The 27,808-nt window shown below is 43.1% G+C and overlaps 1 long non-coding RNA gene across 1 annotated transcript; it reads left to right on the top strand.

The window, feature by feature from the left end:
• The first annotated feature begins 21 nt into the window (after positions 1-21).
• On the top strand, positions 22-27,808 carry LOC149318984 (uncharacterized). The gene is made up of 3 exons (XR_016279839.1): positions 22-253; positions 7,205-7,402; positions 27,638-27,808. It is a non-coding gene; the product is annotated as an uncharacterized LOC149318984 (long non-coding RNA).

Genomic DNA, 27,808 nt, shown 5'->3' with positions numbered 1-27,808 from the left:
GAGGAGGAGAGAGGATGCTGCTGCTGCTGCTGCTGCTGCTGCTGAGGGAAGCCCTAGCTGGGAGGAAGGAGGAGGAGGACCCTCTACCACTAGAGCTGGCCCTCCTTTCCCTGGCCCTGTCCTCCATTCCCGCCTTCTGTCCAGCAGGAATTCCCGGCTCCCCTCCATTGCAGCCTGGATTGACGCTGAGCTCTGCTGATCCTGCCAGGAAAACTGCTGGGGATGTTTAGCCTGGAGAGGAGAAGGCTAAGAGGTGACATGGTAGCCCTCTTCTGTGTCCAGTTCTGGGCTGGCCCCACACTCCAAAAAGGATGTTGACAAATTGAGGGTGTCTAGAGAAGGGCTACCAAAGTGGTGAAGGGCCTGAAACCATGCCCTATGAGGAAAGACTGAGGGAGCTGGATATGTTTAGCCTGGAAAAGAGGTGATATGATAGCCCTGTTTAAATATTTGAAGGGATGTCATATTGAGGAGGGAACAAGCTTGTTTTCTGCTGCTCCAGAGAACAGGACCCGGAACAATGGATGCAAGCTACAGGAAAAGAGATTCCACCTCAACATTAGGAAGAACTCCCTGACAGTAAGGCAGGGACGTAGCCAGGATTTTGGGAAGGGGGGTCCAGACTAAGTGCCACCATGATAATGGGCTTGGGTGGGGTGGCACGGCAGCACACACCATTCATTGTATCTAACAGAAGGGGGGGTCCAGGGCCTCCAGACTCCCCCCCCCCTTGGCTATGTCCCTGAGTAAGGGCTGTTCAACATTGGAACACTCTTCCTCAGAGTCTCCTTCCTTAGAGGTCTTTAAACAGAGGCTGGATGGCCATCTGTCGGGGATGCTTTGATTGAGAGTTCCTGCATGGCAGAATGGGGTTGGACTGGATAGCCCTTGTGGTCTCTTCCAACTCTATAATTCTACGATTCTAAGAGGTGACACAATATTATAATAATAATAGTAATAAAATTTATTTGTATCCCACCCCTCTACAAGATGCAAGTGGGGCAGTTTACAAAGATTAAAAAACATACAATCCAAATTCCTCAATCCCCCCTCCTGTTAAAATACAATTAAACAAGATAAGTATTAAAACATACTTAAAATTAATATAATAAACAATAAATCATGATTGTAGTGAGGTTGGAGCTCAACAGTTACATTTGCCTTCTAGTGGCCAAGGAACTATTCAGGAAAGGCCTGCTGGAAGAGATCTGTCTTTACAGCTTATTTTAAAGCTATTTAGGTTGGTAATATGATGGGTCTTGTCTGGCAGGCCATTCCACAATCTGGGAGCGATAGCTGAGAAGGTCCTCTGGGAGGTCGAGGACAACCTTGTTTTATAAGCCCTCTTTTGTGTCCAGTTCTGGGCCCCATAATCCAAAAAGGATGTTGACAAATTGGAGTGTGTCCAGAGGAGGGCCACCAAAATGGTGAAGGGCCTGGAAACCATGCCTTATGAGGAAAAACTTAGACAGCTGGAGATGTTTATCCTGGAGAGGAGACTGTTAAGGGGTGATATGATTTTAAGTATTTTGAAGGAATATTTTATTGAGGATGCAGCAAGCTTGAGAATAGGACCCAGAACAATGGATGGAAGCTCCAGGAAAAGAGATTCCACTTCAACATTAGGAGGAACTTCTGACAGTAAGGGCTCTTTGACAGTGGAACACATTCCCTCGGACTGTAGTGGAATCTCCTTGGAGGTCTTTAAACAAAGGCTGGATGGCCCTCTGTCAGGGGTGCTTGGATTCCTGCATGGCAGAATACGGTTGGACTCGATGACCCTTGAGGGCTCATCCGACTCTGTTATTCTGTTTGGTCATGTCCTCCATTATGGCGACTCATCCTCATTTTGGTACCCCCTCATCACTGCTGGGCCCACTTCTCTTTTCCCTTCCTGAGGAGAAGCAACAAAAGGGCAGGAGGGCAATGCAGTGCCCAGGACCTACCCCTGTTTGCTATGCATCCTCCTCTTCTTCTGGAGAGTCACCTGGAATCCAGCGTGGTAGTGGTTTGAGTGGACTAGGACTCCGGAGACCAGGGTGTGATTCCCAGTTTGGCCATGAAACCCACTGGCTGACTTTGGGCAAGTCACACTCTCTCAGCCTCAGGGGAAGGCAAGGACAAACTTCTTCTGAACACATCTCCCCCCCCCCAAAAAAAAAAACAACCCACAAAAGGGACACACAATGGTTACCACTATCTGGAATTGTGCTACCAACTTCTATATTTCAGTTAGTCTCAAAGGTGCTACAAGATCTCTCTACACACTGATTCTACTGACTAACACAGCTGTATCTTTTAATTCTAAAACCAATTGGGAGTTCAAATTAACTACAATTAACTCAATTCAGTCACAATGTGTCAGTCTGCAACAACTGTTATAAAACCAATCCAGTTCAAATTAACTAAAAGTAACTCAATCCAGTTACAACATGTCAGTCCCGTAGAACATGTTTCCTAATCTGCTACAATGTTTCCTATATACATCCCCTAGACAAAGATTCCTAAATCATATTCTTCCTCTCATCTGTAAAAATCCCCCCTTGAGCAGATCTGTATCTTATCATCAGGCCAAAATTAGAGTTCAGGAGCATGCAGCAACCACATACACCCGAACCCTAGCGCACGGCGCTTGCATCATCATGGTGGCCTCTGGTCCACACGGCGGCCACCATGATGATACAAGCACTGCGCAGCCTCAGATGTCATGGTGGCGCCCTTTCCTGTTTGCGGTGCTGAACAAAAGAAGCCGCTCTAGGCAGCTTCTTTTTGGCAGTGTGTCGGTGCTGCAGCATGAGCCTGCTGCAGCACTGACTCGGGACAAAAACGGGCGCCACAGAGCTGCCCATCTGTCGAGCCCCTTATTATCCAATAATAATCTTTACATCACTGTCAAGACTGCAAAATTTGCCCTGGTTGCTAGGAAGCTATCATCTAGGTACCAAAACCAATTGTAACTATTTTGGCAAGTTATTTTAACCTAGACAGCTGGTATTTTAACCTAAATTATTAATGTTAGTTACTAGAAATGTGATTTTTTAAAAGTATGGCTATTATATTTTTTCTGTCCTGTTTTTGGTATTTTATTCATTTTAAGTTGTTTTAATGATTTTGAATTGTAATGGCTTATAGCAGAGATTCCAAACCTTTGTTGGGTTGCGACCCCCATTGCAGGCGAAAGGCCCCTGTGCGGCCTTTGTGGCCAGATGTCCTGCCCCTTCCTGGCCTCCCAACCAATCAGGGAGGCCACTGGCAAAGAAAGGGCGGGATTTCCGGCCGCAAAGGCCATCCCCGTCTCCTTCTACCCGTGGGTGCCTGGCACCCGCAGGGAAAAGTAGAAGAGGCAGCCCTGTCTCCGTCCCCTCATGGGTGCCTTCTCCGGCACCCGCAAAGAGAAGGGGAAGCGGAGGAGGCGTCCCCATCCCCTTCTCCCCGTGGGTGCTTTCGAAGGCACCCGCAAAGAGAAGGGGAAGCGGAGGAGGCGGCCATGGCCTCATCCCCCTCTCCCTGCGGTGCCAGCGCCAGCTTCAGCATCCGCAGGAGAAGGGGGAGGAGGGAGAGGCAGGGGGGAATCCCAACCTGGCGAACCCTGACAAAGGATCGAGCAACCCCCAAAGGGTCGAGTGACCCCCAAAGGGTCGAGCGACCCCCAAAGGGTCCCAACCCCCAGGTTGGGAACCCCTGGTTTATAGCTTGTAGCAATAATGATTCTACTACTACTACAAAAGCTGAAAGCTAAGGCTGCATCCGCACTGTAGAAATAATCCCATTTCACATCACTTTAACTGCCATGGCTCAATACTATGGAATTCTGGAGTTTGTTGTGGCACCAGAGCTCTCTGACAGAGATGACTAAATGTCACAAAACTACAAATCCCAGAATTCCAAAGCATTCAACCAGTGGCATGCCTACTTCTGATATCACCCAGTGTGGGGGGTGGGGCTTCCAAAGCAGAAGGGGCAGGGATTCCACAAGGAGTGGCGTGGAGGTTTGGCTCTGTGTTGCCCAGTGTGTGCAGATGCGTGGCCCCTGACCCTCCTTGCTGCAGCTTGGTTTTCCTCATAGGAAAGCCAGGAAGGGGCAGAGGGGTATGTGCATGCTCAGCAAGGCTGAGCCCAGCCTCTCAGCCTCTCCTTGTACAAGCCTCACCCCTTCCGCTTGTCATGGCAAGGAAGTGTGCACACTCGACGTGGCTCTTTGCTGTGGCCTGGTTCTCTTCTGAGGAAAACTGGGCTGTGACAAGGAGGGGCAGTGCAGGGTGGTGGTGCAGTCAGGTGTCACCCCCACTCAGGTGTCACCAGGTGTGGTCTGTACCCCTGCACCCTCCAATGATGCTACTGCATTTAACCACTGCAGTTAAAGTGGCATGAAATTGGATTGTTTCTGCAGTGCGCATGCATCCTAAGTGTAAAAACAAAACAGAGCTAGGTCCAGATAGCAAATGTCTTATTAAGGTCTAATTAAAGTGATAGTCTGAGAAGTTTGCAATTTAAAATTTTCTCCAATTATGTCCAAGATTTATACCAAAATGCCCCCAGAATCTCAACTTCAGTTGAGTGAAAACTTTAACTAGCCTCTTGAACAAAGAAGAAAGATTTTTAAAAAATAAAGAGAGAAAGAAAATAAAGAAAAGCAGAGAGAAACACTGCAGATACATCTAAACAAAAGACAATCCAAATTGTAAATACTTAATTGGGAGGGTATTTTCTGAGGAATTTGAAGGGAAAAAAAGAGATGAAAAAGAATGACTAATCACACAACCATTCGAACTGAAATTTTAATCAAATATATATCTATTTAAAGATAGTAGATCTTTATACTTTACATTTTTGTTCTTATTTGCTTTTTAATCTTTGCTTATATGCTTTTTAATCTTTATAAGCCACTCCGATTGCATATTGTAGAGGGGCAGGTTATAAATAATAATAATAATAATTATTATTATTATTATTATTATTATTATTTAAAAACTGACATTGGCAAGAATCCATTAAGTTATATTATTTGATTTGCCATTTTGTTTAATTATTCAGTAATTTCTGTCCAGAATTTGATTATTTTAGAACAGATTAGGCACATATTATCAAGTGTTCCTAGTGCTTGATAACTTCTCCATCATTTTTCAGATATATTTTATTGATCTTCTGCAGCTTTAATTATAGGAATGCCATTTGTAATACTGCATAATAGGGAAGAGATCTCCATATTTATTATTGCTATATATTCATTGTTGGATCTGATTCCCACACTTTTTAGAGCCTTTATTTGAGCCATATGATTTTTCAATAGTTGCTCTGTAAATTTTAGATAGAAACCCTATAAGCACATTAGAATTATTTTAAGAGTGACTGTATTAAACAAATCCACAATGCAGTAATACCTTTATTTAGCCAAAGCGTGATTTTATTCTTTGGAGTTGGCTGCATAAAGATATGACTGCTGTGTGGATTTTGCACTTTTCTGCATGGCCAATATCGCTATCCTTGAATATGCTTTCTGTAAAAAAAACAAAAAAACACCCTTTTAACAGCTTTGGAAGTGCACCAAAAAAGAAAGTACAGACACATGTCATATCCCTTTATGCTACTTTTCACAATCCTGTGGATTTGCAAACTGAGATCAAGCAGGACAAAAATTACTTAAGGATATTTTCAGCCAAACTCTGGTGGCAAATTTTGTAACAACTGATGACACCCACCAAAATACTGGACATGACCAAATGAAATGTCAGAGGTTGTGTAGAATGGTCTGAGCCCACTTTCCCTCTTGAGTCAGTCCAGTCCACAAGTCTCTTCTGTTGCTTCCGGTTACCATGGAACAGTGATAAGAAGGTGTTTTTGTCAGAAATCTTGGCATGATACGAAACCATGTTTTGCAGCCTAGGAGTCTGTTGCATGGAATTGACATTATAGAACTCCAGAGCTGGAAGGAATCCTAAAGATAATCTAGACTCAGCCTCCTGCAGATGGAGGATATCTACAGCTAATGTTTCTCTGAGTAGCTTATTTCCAATGAGCTTGCAAGGGCTGAGAATTAAAACCCATGGGACAGGCAGTTTTCTAAGCCATTCCTTTCATAGCATCAACGATCCCACTCCCTAGAAGCAAAGGATTTAGAAAGAGGCTACTCAGAGCCAACAGCCTCTTCTTCCTATGGCTGTTTCTGCAACCTGCTCCCTGTGCAAGTAAAAAGAAAGTGCACCTCTAACAGGAGTGTAGCAGACCATTACATTAGCATAGTGCAGCAACAGGATTCCACCCTTATTTTGATTTGTTTTAAAGACTAACTATATTCTCTAGAGCATAATTTGGCTTTTTTTTTTTTAAAGGAAAGGAATGTATTCCCAGTATGTCTTGCTTTAAATTGGAAGATGGTCTTGCTTTTTCAGGAGCCAAAGGGGTAGGACCTACTAAAGCAAGCCAGAGTCTGCATTTGACTCAGAAGTTATATCCCATACTACCGCCCTCTAAAACTCACTTCACAATAAAGAACCAAATATGGGAGGGGGCTCACTGGATATGGTACTGTCTATGAAGGGGCAGGTAGCGCCATTAGCCAGGAATATCTTAAAAATTTTCAGGTGGTTTATCTGCAGTGTTATCTGGAGAAAGTAAGGTGCCTAGCATTAGTTACAGATCTATAAGTTAGATCCAGACAAGAGTATTGTACTGTATTGTAATAAACTGTGTGGTGCTGCCACTGAAGATGACTTGGAAACATTTGAGTATTTTTTATAAAATATAGTCATGATAATATTGGTCAGAGCTAGACCATGCTAAACCAGTGCTATATAGCTTACAGTGCTTGTCAATAGTCATGTAAAATGATTGCATAATTCTTTTAATACTGAAGAAGGCCAGGAAATAGACCCCCTGGGAAGTGTGAGATAATTAAAAATTTCTCATCCCTCAGCGAGAGCAAAGTTTACCCATTCCAGTTAGGAGTGGGAACTTCCATTTCAGATTCAATCTTCTGGATGTTTTTATTGCTTTGTTGTTTCAGTGCCGTTAAACAGAGGGGATGCAATTGAATTTAGGCATCAGGAGAGAGATGGGGGAGAGGGGGAGAAAGAAAGAAAGAAATTGTGTTAGACTATAACTCCAGTAATTCTTCACAAAAAGCTGTTGTCCCCCCCAAAAAATGTTTCTAAGCTCAAACAGATGTGGATCAAAACAACTGCATGAATATTTGTACCCTCTTCAGGCACCTGGCTCTGACGACTATTATCACTCCACCGTGTATGTGTGTGTTTTTCCTGGGCTACACAGAGAATGTCTTCAACAGACCATTTTGGTTGGATTGCAGCATGCAACTGGAAAATTGAGAACTGATCCCAGCTTGTCTTCACTGTAGCCTCCTCATAAACTATACTTTACCGCTGTGTGACATTTTCTATTTAAGGTAGGTGTGAGAAATTTGAATCTAGTCATTTGCAAAAACAACAAAAACATACAATTTCACCATCTGATTGGCAAGAACAGTTTCCTATGTTGCTTGCTAAACCTTTCCAACATGAAGATCACAAACTCAATTGCACCCCTGCTGTTTAATGTCACTGAAGCAATAAAGAAATAAAAACATCCAGAACACTGAATTTCAAATGAAGTTCCCACCCATTTATTTCATTTGCAAATGAACCATCTGACAATTCTCACATCTGGGTGATCAGGTAGAAAATTTCTCAATTCATACATATAAATGTAAAGACACAGAGATATAAAAAATCCATATTTTTAGCAAACTGCAATGAATGATCATTACATTCCTAGTCAGTATGTTCCTGGGCTCATTGTAAAGTGCTAGTTTTTGCCTTTAAAATCCTAAACAGTTTGGGATGAGTCCATACAGAGCACTACCTTCATCCATAGGAGCCTGTCTGGCTCTTTAGAGCCCTTACTTTCACATCTGCCATTAGAAAGCATTGGGCTGGTGGCAATTAAGGGACAGCCTTTTGAGTGGTGGCCCAAATGTCTGGATCTGCTTTTCCTGAGATTGTTACCAAGATACCTCTCTTCCATTAAAGAGGACTTAGATAATTAGTTGTTTCATGTATCTTTTCTATTAATTATGTTATCAGATTTCGTACAGTTTTTTTCCTGCTGATTTTTTATTTTATATTTTATATTGTGTTGGTTTGTTTTGTGTGTGTGTCTCTGTGTGTGTATGTATGTGCATGAAATCTATATTTGTTCTGATCTATCTGTCTGTCTGTATCTATCTCATATATGGTCCCCCAAACTTTTTCTGTCAATGGCCCGTTACACATGGGCCGTTTTGTGCGTGCGGAGCGCGCACTAGGGTTAGAAAGGGGCGGTACTTCCGCACCCCCCTAACCCTAGTGCGCGCTCCGCATGCACAAAATGGCGGTGGCCGTTCCACACGGCCACCGCCATGAGGACGTCACAACCGCGCCGCCTCTATACGGGGTTGCGCGGACGTGATGTCCTCGCTCCGTGCCAGGGCGCTTAGTGCGCCCTTAGCGTGGAGCAGGAACTTCCTGGTTTGGTCCGCTGGGCGCAGCCTTCAGACGGCTGCGCCCAGCGGACCAAAGGAGAAAGGGGCCAAGCAGCCCCTTTCTCCTCCTCCCCGCCGCCGCGGGGTGTCCTTGGGGCTTGAAAAACGGCGGATTGGGGCCTCAGCGGCTGCCGTTCTAGCCACTGAGGCCCCGATACACCGGGGAAAGGGGCGGGTGCAGCCCGCCCCAAATGGGCGGTCTGTAATCCGCCTCTATCTATCTCATATAGTGATCTCCAAGCCTTTTTGCACTAATGCCCCCTTTCCCCTTCAGCAACAACCCTGGTGCCCCCCCAATGCCTATCCCAGGATGAGGAGAATGGAGCGGCTGCCCCCTGACTGCTGCCAGCATCTATGTTTTCTTCAGTGGTTAGCTGATCTGTGTCTACCTCATCTATGCCCAGGTTACCACCACTACCACCTCTGTCTCACCCTCTCATGTGTGAATACAGCAGCAGCAGCAGCAGCACCCATCGCCCAAGCCTGCTCCTCCCTCTTGTCTATGCCATCCTTACCGCAAAAGGAAGGCCAGCTGGCTGGCTGCTCAGTTGCTGCTTCCAGGGTGACCAGATACAAAGGGAGCAACCACCAACTAGCTGAACAAGCAGTGACTGAGAAGCCTCTCACCCATGCCAGCCTTTGTCGCAAGGCCAAGAGGCTCTTTGGCCACTTGTCAGCCAGCTGCACAGTTGCTGCTCCCAGGGTGACCGGGAGCAACTGAGCAGCTGGTTGAGCATCAACTGAGAAGCCTTTCACCCACACCAGTCTTTGCCACAAAACCAGCATGGGTGAAAGGCTTCTCGGTCACTGCTTAGCCAGCTGCTCAACTGCTGCTCCAAGGTGACTAGATGCAAAGGGAGAAGTATCTCCTTGCTAAGGAAGGACTTACAATCTTTTTTCACTGGAGTGGAGAGGGGCACTTCCCACTTTTCTCCCAAGTGAGGAAGCAGACACAATCCATTACTGAGGCAGAGAGATGGGTGCAGCTGGTGTGTCTGTAGGGGGTTTACAGAGGTCATATGCTCTGGACTGGAGATTAGTGAGAACAGGGAAAGGGAGAAGTTTCAACTACAGGAGCTGCTCAGAGGAGATTTCTTTCCAAGAATCAACCCCTTCCCCAGAGACATGCCTTCCCCGCACAGCTTCAAGTACCCCCCACCCCAACATTATTTCTTCTGCTACCACTCCTCTTGGATTGTCCAATGAAAGAAAGCAAGAACAGCACAGCTCCAACCTGTCAGCTAATTCCTGGCAAAGCTCACAAAGTTTAAGCAGGGTCCTAAACTTGACAGCTCTAAATAAAGTTTACAGGATCCTCCCACCTGCTCAGTTCCTGGCATCCCATAATGGGTGGGGATTAATGGTCATGATGGCTGTATCTAATAGGAAGTGGAGTTCAACAACATCTGAGGGGCTGCAGAATTGCCAGCACTGATCTAGTACAGTGCACCTTTGTTTTATGCGGGGGATCTGTTCCACACACACACACCCATGTAAAACAAAAACCGTGTATGCTTGAGCCCCATTGCAAGTAATGGGGCTTGTGCTCATGGCAGCGGTGTGCGTGTGCCATGGGTGCGTGCACTATTGTTTCTTCCGGTGCACTGCGCCGGAAGAAGCAACACTGCTTTCAGCATATGCTGAAAGCAGCATGTAATGTGCACATGTATGATGCAGGCACACTGTATAATGAGCAGATCACAAGACACAATCACACGCTGATTTGAGTTCTCATTCCCCATTGCATTCAATGGAACAGACTAAATGGTCTGAAATCTGGAACACAACTGGTAAGAGATAAGCCTTGCTCCTCACTCTGAATGCCATCATAATGCAAGGTATTTTGCTAGTAATAATAACAAATTGACTATCCAGAGTACCTCTGACAATAAAGACCACAAGAAAATACTCCCAAGACTTTCCAAAGGGAAATGAAATTTTAAAAGAATAGTTTAAACTGAAAGCAAAGTACTGATCACTATATTTCCCAATAATAATAATAATAATAATAATAATAATACAAGTTGTGTTCATTTAAGCAGTAGGACTGGACATTAGTATCTTCTGAAGCATATTAAACATTAATCTAATCCACATCCATTGAAAGCATTTAGGGGCCATGTAACCCAACTATTGTGTCCGTGTATGTTGCCAAGGCTCCTAATCCCTCTAGATCTCTGACATGAAGCACTCTGTCTACAATGGCTCATTTGGATGAATTACAATCCCCATTTATGCTTGGGAACATGATGGAACAGCTGAATTTGTTCTTGCTGTATGCAGTAGGGAGAAACAATCATTACTGAGCCTATTCCCTTTGTCATGAACTTTCTCGCCATTCAGAGGGAGTGCCCAGTTTGTGTGTGTGTGTGGGGGGGGGTTACCCTTACACAGTATGAATTTCTGTGAAAAATAAGAACATTTTGAAGTAACACTCTTACTTCCACAGTAGACAGAAGACAAATTAGAATTCTATCCCCATTTTGAGCTCCTAGAACATAAGCCTTCTGGAATCAGATATTCTTCAGTATCTGGCAGATCTCTCCTTGATCCCCATTAACTGAAAAGTGATTCTACAGTCTTCTGTGGGATTCAGTCATGACATCTGCTTCCATTATACCTGAAGCCATTCCCATTGTTCCCCTGTTTTCTGACATATTTTGTGTCATCTGTCATGAGTATCTGAGGCTGAAGTAGATCACTAATGTTTAAAGAAGTGTCATAAACTGGAATGGAAAGCATAATATACAGCGCGCCCGTGCCATACGTGGGCACGCTTTACGCGGCTTGAGCATAAGCGCTCAAGCCGCGGGGCGGAAGGGGCGGGGCGTCCCATTCAGTTGCATGGGCGCACGCGCCCATTGCGCACCGCCACACCGCCGCACCACTGTGCACGAGCCCCATTGTTTACAATGGGGCTTGAGCATAGGCGGAATTGGCCTTACGCAGAGGGATCCGGAACGGATCCCCACGTAAGGCGAGGGCCCACTGTATTTCTTTTTTCTTCCAGCATTGCAATGGACATTTTAATTGAATTCATAGATAGTATGCCATTCAGTACGAGCCATCCAGGTAACATTTTGTTGGCCATTGTGGGGGGAAGGACTGTATATAGATGCACCATTCTTCTGATTCTGAAGTCTTATGTTCTCATCTTCAGAACAAGGCTTCAAAATCAGCTCTAAAGTGAGGCATGCACATGATACTCGAATACAGTAGGTGTTCTACATCCGCAACCCATGATTGAGCCATGTTTATGTATCCTGTATAGATGTACAAGTAATTTTCTCTTTAATTTATGTTAATTGTCACTGTTTTAATGAACAGTAAAATGTGTTTTTAATTTTAAAAAAAACCAGAAGTAATCTGAAGTTCACTTTAATTTAAGGTTGTGGGCACCCTGGAAAAGGCCCCCTTCTTCCTCCTTCCTTCTCACACATGCACACATCAAAGCAAGGCCCAATTTTTGGAGGAAAGCATATTTTGGCAGGAAGTTTAGGGTGGGTATCTGAGGGGCCACAAAAATAGGTGAGGCTGCACACAGTCTTCATGTTATACAGACCTGTTATAATTTCTTATACCTCTCTAAACTTTGGTGCAGATGCAGTGTAGAAGTGAAGACTGAGAGGTAACACAATAGCTATCTTTAAATATATGAAGGGATGCCATGTCGAAGATGGAATGATTTCGTTTTCTGGTGCTCCAAATACTAGAACATTAATGAGTGCATTCAAATTACAAGAAAAAGGATTCCACCTGAACATTAGGAAGAATTTCTTGACTGTAAGAGCTCTTTAACAGTAGTGTGAACTGCCTTATAGGGTGGTGGACCCACTTTCCTTGGAGGTCTTTAAACAGAAGTTGGATAGTCATCTTTCAGGAGTGCTTTAGTAGTGTATTCCTGCATGACAGAGGATTGATCTAGAGTAGTCTCTTCCAACTCCATTATTTATGATTCTATGATTTCCTGATAATATTCCCACAGGAAGCCGATGTGACTGAATCTCACATGGGCTGAAACCTATGTAGAGAACCCAAGAGAACACAGTGCTGAGGTAGAAGGTTAGTTACAATCAAGAAAGACCAGGCTGGCGGTGACCTCCCGGAGGTCCTTCTCTGTCACCGCTCCCAAAACTTGGAATGACCTGATGGAAGAGATTCACCAATTATCCTCGCTTGAGGCTTTCGAAAAGGTGACAAAAACCTTTCTCTTCCGGCAGGCCTTCCCCGATTGATAATGTCCAGAACCAACTGAATCCCCCTCCTTTTATTATTTTTCTTGTTTGTGGTTTGTCAGGTAACTTTGCCATGTTGTTATGTATTTTTAACCATGTTTTATTGTTTAATTTAATACTTGGGAAGGAGGGTTGGGCTGAGGTCTTGTGGGGCTTGTTGTTTTTATTGTTGTATATTTTATAAACTTTACTGTTACCCGCCTCGATCCTCAAAACGGAAGAGGCGGGATATAAATAAATATTTATTATTATTATTATTATTAGTAGTAGTAGTAGTAGTAGTAGTAGTAGTCATTTTTGTCCTTGACTGAACATATAAAAGAAACCAGAAGAAACCAGAAGAAGCATAGTCCAACTGAATACAACAAGTATCAAGAAACAGAGATGTTATTTGTTATTTGAATGTGGAGAAGGGACTAAGCACATACACTTGCCTCCCATATCAAACAGATGCCAGTCACTCAGGTGTAATGGATATTTTCAACATGTACGCTCCCCAAGGAATTGTGTACAGGTATCAGAAGTATCCATTTGTTTTCTGCAACACTTTCAGAAGAGTTCTCCTGCTGTATTTAAGCAGCATATAATTCTATTTATTGGTAGATAAAACACATGTTCTTTTTAGTGCTATTAATAGAGTTCTTCTAGAACACTGAGTGCTTTATGAGACACATAAAAGTGAAAACTATGCTTTGATGTTTGTTGGACAGTAACATGGAACTAGAGATCTTCTGATCTATGTTTTTTCCACATCTGCTTACACTGAGCACAAATGTGGACAATTTCTCTGTTGAGAGCTTCTGTAAATTTTTTCAGGAGAATAACCGGAAAAAATAATAATAAGCAAAAAATACTTTATTACTCATCAGCAGCCTTGGAATAGTACATGGATGCATGTAGGCAGCAACTTTGAGAGTGTCTTCAGATATGCACCTCCTACACTTAATGACTGTGTCTCCTTTGTGTGTGTATAATCTATATTCCCACACATAGACATCTTCTCAAAGGGGTAAGTTTGCTGTTATTGTAAAAACTTCATTTGTATCCCATCTTTCCCTCAAGATTGAGATTCCAGATGGCTCACACATTTAAAAGTTAACAAAAACATACAAGATGTCAGCATTATTTAAACTATTAACCATATCAAGAACATGTACTCCAAAGATGATTTTTTAAAAAAATTAAACAATACAATTTACAAGCAATGCAGTACTTACAATCCTTTTGTCAAAAGCTTTCAGTTCTAAAACCTGGCTGAATAAAGAAGTGTGTCTCAGTGTGTCTTTTACTATATCATTGTATTTAATGGGACTTGAGCATCCACAGATTTTAGTATCCATAGGGGGTCCTGGAACCAAACCTCAGTGGATACCAAGGGTCCAGTGTACATGCTGATCTTTTTCTAGAATTCCTTGGTATGCTCATTAGCCATCCTATGTCTGCAGCGTAGTCTCTTGTGTCTCTTCCTTTCCTGAACCCTATTTGCATCTCTGGATTTTCTCTATCCATGTATGATTGGAATCTATGTTGTAGAATTTTGAGAATAATTTTGCTTGCATGTAGATACACTTTGAGTCCCTATGTTCGGAATAAGTTGGGCTATAAATAAATATAACAACAACAACACATTCTGCATATCATTCGCAGCTGGGAGAGATTATTTTTAGTGATCTCACTTCCAATAAAATATTACAACAAGGAATTAATGTTGACTGGGAGGCTTTTGTGTGGACTTGTGGTCTACATGGTCATGAACCTGGGAGCATCCACCTTTTTGCACCTGTTGGAAGGCTGTCTGTGGAAGGATAGGGAAAGGCATTAGTTAGCATTTGTCAGCAACTGCAATTGATTGCCCTTTTGACCAGATGAGTAAAGGGAGGGTGAAAAGCCACCCAGCTGCTCTTTCATTTTCCTAGGCTCAGCTTCTCTTCCCCATTTGTTTTGTTGTTCTTTTACTTTTAAAGCACCATTTACACACTAATGCCACTATATAAATAGATGATATATTTGCCTTTATTGTCCTCATTTAGGATCCATTTGTTGTAGTCCCCGGGAGAGATTTCTGACCTTAACCCTACCTCTTTAGGAGGTTGCAGCAGAGCTCTTGTGCATGTAGGGCTTTTTCATTTTCATTTTCTTCTATATGGCCAGGCTATGATTCCTTATAGTAAAAAAGAGTGTTTAGTTAACAGTACTAATGGGTGGAATGGAGCTGTGCCTGTTACTCATGCTGAAAGGTGGCTCCACTCCTTGTTCCCTCTCAGCATTCCTCCATGTGAAAGTTCATAAGAATGTTGAGCAAGGGTTATTTGGGACATTAAAAATGTAAAATATAATATTTGTTTTTTCTCCAAATATTATTGTTAAGGGTGTTGGTTTGTAGAACTTTATCACTTTGCTTCTTAAGGCTAAAGCTTAAGAGCAATGTTTATCAGCTAACAATAACACTGATACATAGATAAGAAATATTTAAATACTTTATTTAAGTAATAAATTTAGAGTGTACAGTTGTTTTCTCAGGGATACAATTCAAAGTAATCCTGTCTGATCTGAAAGGCTGTATTTTTAAAGTTAGCTAGAATCTGAAGTTAACAGCTCAGTTATATGGAAGTGTGGATAATTTTCAAATAAGGTAGCATTGTAGAAAGTATATAACCTTGTTTTAATGCCATCTAAATCTAGAGACATGTAAACCTCAAAACAACCTACTCAGAGCTGGTTAAGAGCTTGGAGTTTACCCCCGTTAGACTTCGTCTCGTCTACTCTGCTTCTAGACTGGGTGTGTTACAAACCGCCCTCAAGCGGCCATTCTCCAGCCGCCGCCATTAGCTGCCGCGGCGGGAAGCCCCAGCAGCCAGACCGTGAGGCTTCTAGCCGCAGCGAAAAAGGAGCACCGAAATGGCGCTCCTTTTTGGCCCCTGGAAGTGGCGCTGCGAGACGTGAGGCGCACACTCGTGGCGTCACTTCCGCCGCTCCACATCTGGACACGCAACATCCATGATGTAAAAATGGCAGCGCCCATGTGGATGGGCGCTGCCATTTAGGACATTGTCCGCGTGTGTTGGGAACGGGGCCGGTTAGGAAGGGGCAACTCTTCCTAACCCTAGCACGCCCCTTCCTAACCCTAGGACACGCAGAGCACGTCCTAAATGGCGGTCTGTAACCCGCCTCATTTTAAACTTCCTTGAGTCCTTTTTTGACTTTTTTTTGTACTATTTGATAACAGTCTTTGATAACAACAGCTAGGATTTTGAATACTGGTAAGGAGCTACTGTTTAAATTTTAAATATTGGTAAGGAGCTATTGTTTTAGTTTACATAGGTGCGTTCCGGACGGGCCCTATAGAGTGCCGTTGTTACGCGCGAGGGGCGGCACTTCCTTGCCCCTCGCGTGTAACGACTACAGATGGGCACTGCCATTTTGATGATGCGGACACGCAGCGTCCGGACGTCACACACTGGAAGTGGTGTGCGCCTCGCGCCTTGTGGCGCCTCTTCCAGGGCGCAGGAAGAAGCACCATTTTGGCGCTTCTTTGTTGCTGCACCCGGGAACCGCGTGGTTTGGCTGCTGCAGTTCCTGGACGCAGCAACCGGCAGTGGCGCAAAGCCGCCCGTTTTGGGCAGTCTATAACGCGCCATAGATTAAGTTTTGATATCATATTTATGGAAAATTACACACATGTATTTTAATAAAAATGCTGAATGGATACAAAGATTTCTCACATTAATTTTTGTTAGCTTAATAACAAAGTTGATCTAAACCTGAGTTGTGGTATATACTTTGTGTGGATTATTAGTAATCAGTATAGATTACTATTTTGTTGTGGGGGGTGACCCTAAGGCAAACATATCATGAGGTTTTCTTGGAAACATTTGTTCAGAAGAGGCTTGCCATTGCCTTCCCTGAAGGTTGAGAGCATGTGACACCCAGTGGGTTTCATGGCCAAGCTGAGAATCAAACCTTGGTCTTCAGAATCACAGTCCAATGCTCAAACCACTACACCATTCTGGCTCTCATAGATTACTATATAGATCAGTATAGTAATCAGTAACCAGTAGGCTCGGCAGACAACCAAGGACTTTTTATCAACTGTAACTAATAAAAGCACATATGTGAGAATGGGTTCCTGTCTAGGTGCATATGCTGCTAGTAAGGTGCAGCGTAAGGAAAATTCTGAACTATTTCAATGTCTTCATCATCTCTTTTAAAGTTATGTAAATCATCTGTGGTCATTATTTAACCTCCTTAATGTTAAGATGTAAATTGCCTTGACTTCATTGAATGAATCCTTTAATCTCTTGTTTCCATTGTCTTTTTATTTGTATATGGGGCCCGAACAGACAGGCCAAAATAAAGCTGCTTTGAGTCACTTTGGACTTATGCTTTTTAATTGACACATGCATCTTAAGAAGCCAGAAGCTGTGCCAAAGTTCTTAGGACTGGAGCATGGCTTTGGTGTAGCTTCTGGCCTCTTAGGACACATGCTTCATTTAAACAGCACACTTCCAAAGTAGCCCAAAGCAATTTATTTTGGCCTGTCTGTTCAGGCTCTTGGTCATGTATAACAACTTTACTCTTGGTTTAAATTTCCCTCTGACTTCTCCGATCTCTTGGCAGAGATCTCTTGTTCTTCCCTTTTTCTTGTCATCTATTTTAATTTTTATTATTTTTTTTGCATTGATTATTCTAGCAGTATTCTTTGTCCCTGTGCACAAGTCGCTGAACAGTTGCATTCAGGGGTCTGACCGTATATCTGGTTCCTTTTACATTTGCTTTTAACCTGTCCTTAACTGCTTGAAGAGTTTCATCTGTTATCCACTGAGTCTTGTCTTTCTTTTTACCTGCAGGTAATGCCTTTTTGTTCCTCCCTGACAGTGTCCCAGGCTTCAGTCTAGAATTCTTGTTCCCAGTTAATTAGGCTTATAGTGCAAATCTACTTTTTTACATTATATTTAATATAATTTAAATGCTGAAAAAGAACCTGGCCACTTAGGTCTGACTGAAGTTGAGGAACTGCTAAACATCTGTGCCATTCCCATTAAATGGGAATGGGAGGTATGGGGAAAAGAAGCTTCAGGTTACTTAGAGCTGAAGCAGAAAAAGAGCAGATGGGACTCTCTTTGGGATTTGATTGGAGGGATGCAAAAGGCTGGCAAGAGAAGGTGAAACTCTTTGCAGTCACCTCCCAGCTAATCTGAGATGAGGGTGGGTGGCAAAGAATGTGTCATCCGGGGAAAGGGTTTATCCATCCATTCACATATGCAGAATTGAGCAGCATAGGCTGTTTTTATGTGATATTTTTACAACAAATTTTAAAGCATTTTTACCACAAATCTTTATGGTTGAGATGGTGATTGTTGCTGTTCACCTATCTGCAATTAATTTTTCACACGTGGATTCACAGATCAGATTAGAATCTAAGGCGCGTTACAGACCGCCCATTTGGGGCGGCCTGTAACCGGCCCTTTCCCCGCCGGATTGGGGCCTCAGCTGAGACAACGGCAGCCTCTGAGGCCCCGATCTGCCACTTTCCAGGCTGTGGGGAAGTGGCAAAAGGCCACTTCCCCGCAGCCTGGAAAGGGGTGTCCTTGGGGCTTCAAGCCCCAAGGATACCCGGTGGCAGTGGGGAGGAGGAGAAAGGGGCCATTTGGCCCCTTTCTTCTCTGTGTCGCTGGCGCAGCCATGTAAAGGCTGCGCCCGGTGACGCAAAGGTGGAAGGAGCTCCAAAACGGAGCTCCTTCCGGGGCCGCAGAAAGCGCGCCCCAGGCACCCTTGCGCAGCCCCAGTACATCACTTCCATGCCGCCCCGTTTGGAGGCGGCACGGTCGTGACATAGCCATGGCAGCACCTATGTGTATAGGGCTCTGCCATTTTGTACACGCTGTGTGCATGCTAGGGTTAGGGGCATCAGGAAGTGTGTAACGGGCCTAAGTTTTCTTTTTAAAGGAAAGGTATTGAATATTTAACAATTGCAGAAGACAGAGAGATCTCTTCTCTCCCTTGTCTCTGCTTTCTTCCTGTAAAGGCATTAGTTTAAAAAATATGGAAAAGGAAAGGAACATAATTTCACAAGAATTTCTAAGCAGAAATACCCTTTTCTGTTGGAAGTTTTTAAAAAGACTATTCTACTTCTAGACCCTACCAATGAAAGCAGAAGCCAAGTGCTGTAAGAAATAGCATTAGGTGTGTTATAAATAGCATTAAGACCAATTAAATGAATACAAGATTCAGTACAATAAGCAGAAGTTCCCAAGTTCTTTTGAAACTAAGGGGCTGTACGCATAGGCAAGGAAACGCCACCCCTCTTTGTTGCGCCGCGTGGCTACTGCAACCAAATCAGGCGGCAACGCTGTGCAGTAAAAAGGAGCTGCCTAGTGTGGCTCTTTTTTTTGGCATGATATGGGCTGCATTGCAACCCTTATGATACTGCCTCCTGCAAGAGATGTGTGGGCACTCAGACACCCATGTGCCATCTATAAGCCCCCTGTGTAGGCAGTGCTGCACGTCATAGGGCTCGGGAGCATACAGTTGGTGCACGCTCCTGAACCCTACTATCGCTGCCAGGACACTGCTTCCTGGTGGTGTGTGCCGGCCCTCAGTTCCAGTTTGAAAGCTTCATGCTGTAGTCACTTCTTGAATTCATTTAGGTAGGAGCAGTGACCTTAAGTCTGCAACAGAATGTGCAGAGATGTGTCACTGTTTTTTTATTATATTTAGCCGACCCAAAGCAGTGGCTTGGGGATGGTGAGAGAATGGAATCTGAGTCAGTATAAACATGATGCTGTCTTTACCTAGTAAACTACTAAATTACTGGGCTGAAGTCCCCATAGCTTTTGGGCTTTATTATTTGAACAGATTTGGAGTTGTAATACAAGCTGAAAAAATGGTCAGTGGTTTTCATCATTGCACTATTTGGGACCTCTGAGAAAACTGTGACTAGGAATGTGGCTATTCTGCATAGAAATCCAGACTGGACAAGAGAGCACCATGAAAGGTCATAGAACTGTTACTTTCCCTTTAAAGGCATTGTGATTTGTGAGTACCAAAGCCAAAACATTTTCCTTCTCTGGTCATGCACTTGCTACTGCTCAACAAGACCTAGTGTCAAGAAACTGGGAAGAGCTCTGTATCCATATTTACAAAGCAGAGAACGGTAATTCGCAGAAAAGCTACGTTTTCACAAAGCTCACATACAAAATTGTATTTTTATTTACCTAACATTCCTAACGATCCTCTGTTAGCCTTTTATTGACGGTGATGTTTTTAAAGGTATTTTGCTTTTGACTGGGCAGAAAGAAATCTTCCTAGCTGGAGCCATCAAGGAAGAGAAACAGTCTCTCCAAGAAAAGAAATTGGAAAAGAATCTGGTCATAAGGGAACGGCCCTAAGCAGATCAAAATAAAAATAAAACTCTACTGACCTTATAAAAAGCTGAGAAAATTCTGCTGCACACTGTGATTCAGCACAGTAAAGGAATACCTATCTCAACTTTTAATTAAAAAGCCAATAGATTTTTATTTTTATTTTGATCTGCAAAGGACCATTCTACTAAATTAAAGGAAGGAGGATTCTAACTTAACTTTTCTTCTTGTCCAGATTGTTTCTAGTTAGCCAAAAATTAGATGAAAGCTTTTCTTTCCCAATGTCTACCTTATTACTTTTCTCTCAAGAATTATTTCACTGATGTAACATTGTTAGATTTTAATTCTGAATCAGTGATGTACAAGTCATCCCGCCATATTTGTGGCTTTGATATTTCCGGATTTGATTATTCACGGATTTCATTAATATGTTCTCTCTAGGACTGTCTAGGTCCTCCAGTGCAACTCTGTGGTCAATTTTAACTAAAAGTTGCACTGAAAGACCATTTGTAGCTACTCCAGTGCCATTCTATGGTCAGTGTATGTTGGACATTGACCACAGAGTTGCACTGGAGGACCTAGAGATTCCTAGAGAGGTGTCCTCTCAGGTAAAAACAGTGTTTTTGTTATTTGCGGTTTTTCCATATTCATGGGGGTCTTGTTCCCCTAACCTTAGCAAATATGGAGGGACAACTGTATTATACTCTGGAGGATTTGGGAGAGTTTTGCTTTATTAAACATGCTATTAATTGTTTTTATATCTTTATAACTTTATAACTCAGGGTGGCTTCGAGGGAAGATAAGGAAGAGGAGTTTACCGCCTAAATCCATATTGTTGCTAGACTCCTGTGGTTCTTGAAAAAGAGGAAATCTCCACATAGTCTCTATTTTTGTAGTAAACAGCAGTGTCATAAACAGCAGTGTCTTATTCACTCACTTTTTTCAGACACTGACAACACCAGGGTTTTAAAAAGAAGCTAAAAGGGTTGCTATCATAGGCTCCCTTTAAAAGTACTGAAAGTAAGTCCTACTTCATAGTTTAATGAGGCTACTTACTCACAAGTAAGAATAAATAGATTGCAACTTGACAGTGCACATCTCTGCATGTTTACCTGGAAGAATGTCCCACTATGCTCAGGTGAGCTTAGTCTCAGGAAAGTCTGCATAGGGCTTTAGCCTTATTTGCTTACAGTGCAAAGGTATGGAAAATCAAGGTTTGCTATTTAGAATTTATGTTTTTTTCCTGAATATTTTCCAGCCATGGATGCTTGAATTTGTGGATAAAAAATCCATGGATAAAGAGGGACAACTTTATAAACATCTTACAACAATTTATCCAGATCTGAAATTCTTGCTTGTAGAATGATGGACTATCAGAGTGGAAAAAACTATGGCTCCTAGAAAGTTAGGTCTCATCTGCACTGCAGAATTAATGCAGTTTGACACCATTTTAATTGCTCTGGCAAATTGCTATGGAATTTGGTGATATATATGGTCAGAGAGCTCTGTGCCACAACAAACTACAAATCCCAGGATTCCATAGCATTGAGCCAAGGCAGTTAAAGTGGTGTCAAATTGTATTATTTCCGCAGTGGAGGTGCAGCCTAATTAACAGTTCATAATTCTCCAAGCAGGGATTTCAAATAAAATATCCTGGCATCTTCCAGTACCAAGATGCTGAGAAACTGGGCAGTCCCTATGCTGCGCTTCTGCTACAGATGCAATGAAGGGCAAGGATAAAAGGATCTGGTGTGCAGGACAATGAAGTAACTGTGATGGCCTAGACATCATACTGAATAGAGAAGACTGCTAAGGAAAGGAGAGAAAAGCAGCCACATGACAGGTGTGGATAGCGTGGAAAGTATGAGGGAGCAGATGGGAGTATATCACACGGGGCTTTTTGAGGATTTTTGGAACTCAGATCCGGGGTGACTGCGGGTCCACAGTGTGAATTCACATTATAATGTGAATGTGTTATCAGATGAGATTCCTTTCTATGGGCGTCCGTGGAGGTTCCGCAGAGATTCCACATTTGGGTAAAATCGGGAAAAAAGTGAATTCACAGAATTCGCTTTCAAGCTCACTTCGATTTCACTTTGAATTGGTCAGGTGTGGAAGATCACTCCGATGTCATCCAGCTCCTTCATCCCCCTCCTCCTCCTTCATGCCATCTCATCCTCTCTGCCACCCTGCAACCTATCCCATCATCCCCTGCCTTTTCCTGCATCCGAATCCTGGCTCAGTGACCCCCTGCGACCTATACCATCATCCCCTGCCTTCTCCTGCATCCGAATCCTGGCCCCAGTGACCCCCTGCGACCTATCCCATTATCTCCTGAGCCAGGATTGATGTAATGTATTGCTTGTTGTAATGTATTCTGTACTATATTGCTTTATATTGTGATATATGTTTATATAATTGATACTATGTGAACCGCTTTGATCAGAAGGAAAAGCGGTATATAAATAAAAGTATTATTATTATTATTATTATTATTATTATTATTATTCTCCTGCATCCAAATCCTGGCCCCAGTAACCCCCTGTGACCTATCCCATCATCCCCTGCCTTCTCCTGCATCCGAATCCTGGCCCCAGTGACCCACTGTGACCTATCCCATTATCTCCTGCCTTATCCTGCATCTGAACCCTGGCTCCAGTGATCCCCTGCAACCTATCCCATCATCCCCTGACTGCTCCTTCAGTCTGATGAAGGATGACAGCTAAGGAGGGGGCAGGGAAGGAGGACAGTGTCCAGACCCCTACTGAGCATGCACAAAGGTCCCAATTCGAATTGTTTAATCCGCTTGATATGCACTGGTATGGTAATACAATTTGCACTCACTCCACTTTGCATGAGTCCGAATCACATGACTTGCCTTGGATTCGATTCCCCCTCGATTCGGAAGGGCAACAGAAGGGCAACCAGGTGTGATAAAACATTCATGTTACGACATGAATTCGCATAGCTGAACCAGGAGTCACCCTGGATCTGAGCTATACTCCATGGCCAAAAAGGCACAAGCCAAGGGTGAAGAGAAAAACAGAGTTACCAACTCTTGGAGAAACAAGAGGTCAGCCAGCATGGCCCTTTTCTGGTTATCTGTGGCCATTTGACTGGAGCCAAGTCCTGATGATGAGAGCTCCCCTTTCTAATTCCACTGCTGTTGTCCAGTTGTCAGAAATAGGAGGAATTAATTGGCCTGCTACAAGCCTTCTCTCCTTTCACAGGATATTACAGGAAAAGGGAGGGATCATCTGTACACTCTAAAGTCCTTTCTCCTCCATGCCCCACAGGCCTCAGCACGTACTTGTGTGTCCATGTATGTGTGTAATCTGCCACTCCAGTGATTGTTTTCTTTTTTTACATGGCCTAGACCAGGTCCTCCTGAAATAGTCTTTCTTGAGTTTAGTCTTATTTTTCACTCCCTAATGGCTGAGCAACCACATGCTGCATTACATGTACAGCGTCCATCTAAAGACCACTGTTTTATTTTAAAGTAGGCATGGCAGTCATGTAGCCCTCTGGATACTGTTGGACTGTATCTTCCAGTATTCCTTACCATTGGCCTTAGTGGCTAGGGCTGATGGGAGTTGCAGTCCAACATCAGAAAGACCATACGATTCTTGTCTTTACTCTCTCCTATACTTTGTGGATGGCATATTAGCTTCTACAATGCTGTTCACCTTACTTCAGATTCTTAAACTGAATGCTGTCTGAACCTCTCCCACCACCGCCATTATAGCCTTCTGCCACTGCATCTCCTCTCTGATGGCTGTTCCCTCTTTCTATTGCTCTTTCAAGGGATAGTTTTTCCTTGGTCCACTGCAGGTAGCAATTTACATGAGTATAGCCTGCCATCTACTGGCTATTCTTCCTCATTATCCCATCAGAGTTGAGATTGTCTTTAATTAAAATGTTAATCCTGGGTAGGTTGCTTTGCCCTTATATCCATAGCTGAAAGAATGTTGTGTGCTGTGTGAGAGAGAGCTCTGTTTGGTATTTGGTTCTATTATTCATCCTGCTTTTGTGGTTCTTTTTGGCTCTTTGTTCCCTGTGTATCTCCCCTGTGCCAAATGACTGCTGCCAGCATTCTTATTTCTGTATTCTAAATTCTTAGGATACGGTAGAACTACATACCATGCATATTTATGATGCACATTTATTGGGTATGCCTTACATGCTGGTGGCATTCTGCAATTGGCTTCACAGTTAGTTGATATTCAGCTTCAAGTGGCCCCACAGTGTCTACAATTTTTTTTCCTACCATTCATGCCAAAATATTTTCTGCAGCCCTAACTAGAGAGAACAAACCTGGTTGAACCTGTTTTTTTCTGGCCCTTCCCTAAGACTGTCAATAGGTTTTGGCTGCAACTCAGTTTTAGATTTTACTATTGTCTGGCCTCCATTTTTGTTTGTTTGTTTGATTGTATTAATTGCTTTTATTGGTATTTGCCATTCTATTCCTGGATATAATTTTGTTTTATGGATTTTTTGCAACAGGGTATTTTGGTGTTTTATCTGTACATTGGCCAGGAAGACTGGAGTTTTTCCTTCAGGACAGGATTAAGATGAAGTTTGTTACTCCTCTTACTCTTCTTCTGTCCTAGCCCCAGAACTTTCCACTGCTTCCCCCTTATGCTGCTATATACACTAACACATAGGCAATAATTTGGTGGCCACTATAAACCAGGTTAAGTAGTTGATTACTTGTGTTGTCCTGGAAGAATATCAAAAGCACAACAGAGGTGGTAGAAAAGAGTTACTATAGCATTATAGACTTTCCAATAGTGATATTAATGCTGTCTTCGCCAATTTAGTGGCTCCCAGATGTTTTGGACTTCATAAAGAGCTCGTAGTATTTCCCCTAGTACATCTAATCCTTAACTGGAAGTGTCAATGTGTGCTAATAATAATAATAATAATAATAATAATAGGATTTATTTATATGCCACCCAATCACTGGGAATCCAGGTGGCTTACAACAGAGGGGATAATAGACGGTTCCCTGCCCTCAGGTTTACAATCTAAAAAGACATGACACAAAAGGAGAAGGGGATGGTGGTGGGGAAGGGGATCAGGTCCAGCAGTTCTTCTCTCCTTCTGAGGCCTGGACCAAAGCAGATGGACTGGAGGGAGGGCTCTTTTTCTTAATCAAGGCCAGGCCCAATGGCGTTGGGCCTGTCCTTTCACTCCCTCTAAGGCCAGAAGATGACAGTTGGAAGGAGGGAGGGAAGGGCTCTTCCTCTTCAGGCCTGATGGCATTGGGCCTGTCCTTTCACTCCCTCTAAGGCCAGAAGATGACAATTGGAAGGAGGGAGGGAAGGGCTCTTCCTCTTCAGGCTGGATGGCGTTGGGCCTGTCATTTCACTCCCTCTAAGGCCAGAAGATGACAGTTGGAAGGAGGGAGGGAAGGGCTCTTCCTCTTCAGGCTGGATGGCATTGGGCCTGTCATTTCACTCCCTCTAAGGCCAGAAGATGACAGTTGGAAGGAGGGAGGGGAGGGCTCTTCCTCTTCAGGCCCGATGGCATTGGGCCTGTCCTTACTGTCTTGAACATTCTCCTCAAGCAGATGTTTGAATTTTCTTGCCTGCCCAAACATGGACAGGAGAAGAACAAATATGGAGTCATATAGTGATTGAATGCCATTCCAGTCCAATGCCATCTCCACAACACTTCTTACATAAGGAACTCCTGGTGTTTTGAGGAATGGGGTTCAAGTCCTACTGGAAGAACAAAGCATATGTGTGGAGAATTTTTTTTTTTTGTATGAGAGCTATGTAGAAAAAAACTGAATGTTACAGTAATCAACCCACAGGAAGTAGGAATAGCCATACAGTGGTACCCCGGGATACGAATTGATCGCGTTACGAAATTTCCGGGGTACGAAAAAGTTAGATTGGAAAAAACTGTTCCGGGTTACGAACTATTTTTCGGGTTACGAAATTCATTTCGGCGCGTTTCGGCGCGAAATTCAAATGCGAAGCACGGCTAGCGGCTTTCCAGCGCTAACGGAAAGCCTTTTCGGGTTGCGAAATGTATCGGTTACGATCGGAGCCGCGGAACGAATTAATTTCGTAACCCGAGGTAGCACTGTATTTGATTGCTCGATAAAGAAGAATTTCAGAGGGGGGGGGGGAAAGCTGGTGCCAATCCCAGTAAAATGGAAACAATTGCTATGCAAGATAAAGGCCACAGTTTGATGGCCTGGTCAGCGGAGGCATTCCCAAATGACAAAAGGGCAGCAGGAATAAAATCAGCAAGAGCCACAGAAGACAGAAAAGGAATGTGTGCTATGATGGCCCGTTTGATCTCCCAGGGCAGAGTATGTGTCTTTTTCTATCCTGCCATCAATGCCATGTATCATATGACTTCAGTCATGTAATGCTGTTCCCAAGAACTCCTCTGTGAAGCTATAGCTCAATAGGAAATGAGAATTATTTATTCATTTGTAAAATTCTCTCGCATTATTTATTAAAGATATTTCTTACTGTTCCATACAAATTGCCCAAGATGCCTAATAGGAATAAAAACTAATTAAAAACACCTACATAATAAACTGCCTTTCCTCTCGGTATCAGGTATTCCCATGGAACTGGTGTTGACATTCAAAGATCAGATTTCTTCCCTCCACATCTGCTCATTACCTAGCTCCAAGAAAGAAAAACAATCTTTCTACCCAGCATCACCACTGCTGTAGCATATCCCATTATCCAGTATTACAAAGTATATACAGGATATACAGTTAGCAAGTTGGTAGGAATGATGATCCTGACATTCTACCCTGTAAACTTAACCACCTCCTTTCCCCCCAGAAACCAATATAATACAATACAGTACTTGTATTTGTATCATCATCTCTTCACTGAATGGGAAGGGACATTTGCCAGCAGAGCTTTGAAAAGTCACAGAACATAATTATGATCTTGGATTTAAAGTCAAAAGAATCACAATTTGGACGAAGAGTTGTTCCAGAAGAGCTAACTGACTTAAATAGTTTAAGTGTCACTTTTCCCAAATTGGTACAAAGCACTTGTCCCAAATGCTTTACTTTCCCCCCACAATTGATTCCCTTCATTTATTCCCTTGGGGTTTGTATCATTATTATCAAATCATCCACCTAAGTTCTCAGCTTGTACTATTAAAACTCTCAGCTCATAGGTTCTGCAACTTGTCTGATATCTCTCAATAAGGTTTCCAACAACAAAATGAAGAGTAAAGATGAGAGAGGACAGCCCTCTCTAGTTCCCTTTTGTATTTCAATTGTTTTGCTGCTATTTACAGTTGGCCCTCCAAATCTATGCCTTTGACATTTGCGGACATGAGTATTTGCTGTTTTGATTAGTATGTTCTCTCTAAGGATCTCTAGATCCTCCAGCGCAACTCTGCCAGACGTTGACCATAGAATTGTGTTGGAGAACCTACAAGTTCCATTTGTATTTTCTTTATGAATCGCTGTAATGTAGACATTTCTCCAAGAATCTGGCATCCACTTTTTCTAATACCTCATCTGTTTTTAATCATAGAATCGTAGAGTTGGAAGAGGTCACAAGGCCCATCCAGTCCAACCCTCTGCCATGCAGGACAGATGGCCATCCAGCCTCTGTTCAAAGACCTCTAAGGAAGGAGACTCCACTACACTTCGAAGAAGTGTGTTCCACAGTCGAACAGCCCTTACTGTCAAGAAATTCCTCCTA

This window comes from Sceloporus occidentalis, unplaced genomic scaffold (assembly GCF_023333645.1).
Source record: "Sceloporus occidentalis isolate IW3139 unplaced genomic scaffold, rSceOcc1.0.p SCAF_2, whole genome shotgun sequence".
Classification (NCBI taxonomy): Eukaryota; Metazoa; Chordata; class Lepidosauria; order Squamata; family Phrynosomatidae; genus Sceloporus; species Sceloporus occidentalis.
The sequence above is the reverse complement of the archived record's forward strand: the minus strand, read 5'-3'. Positions and strand labels throughout refer to the sequence as shown.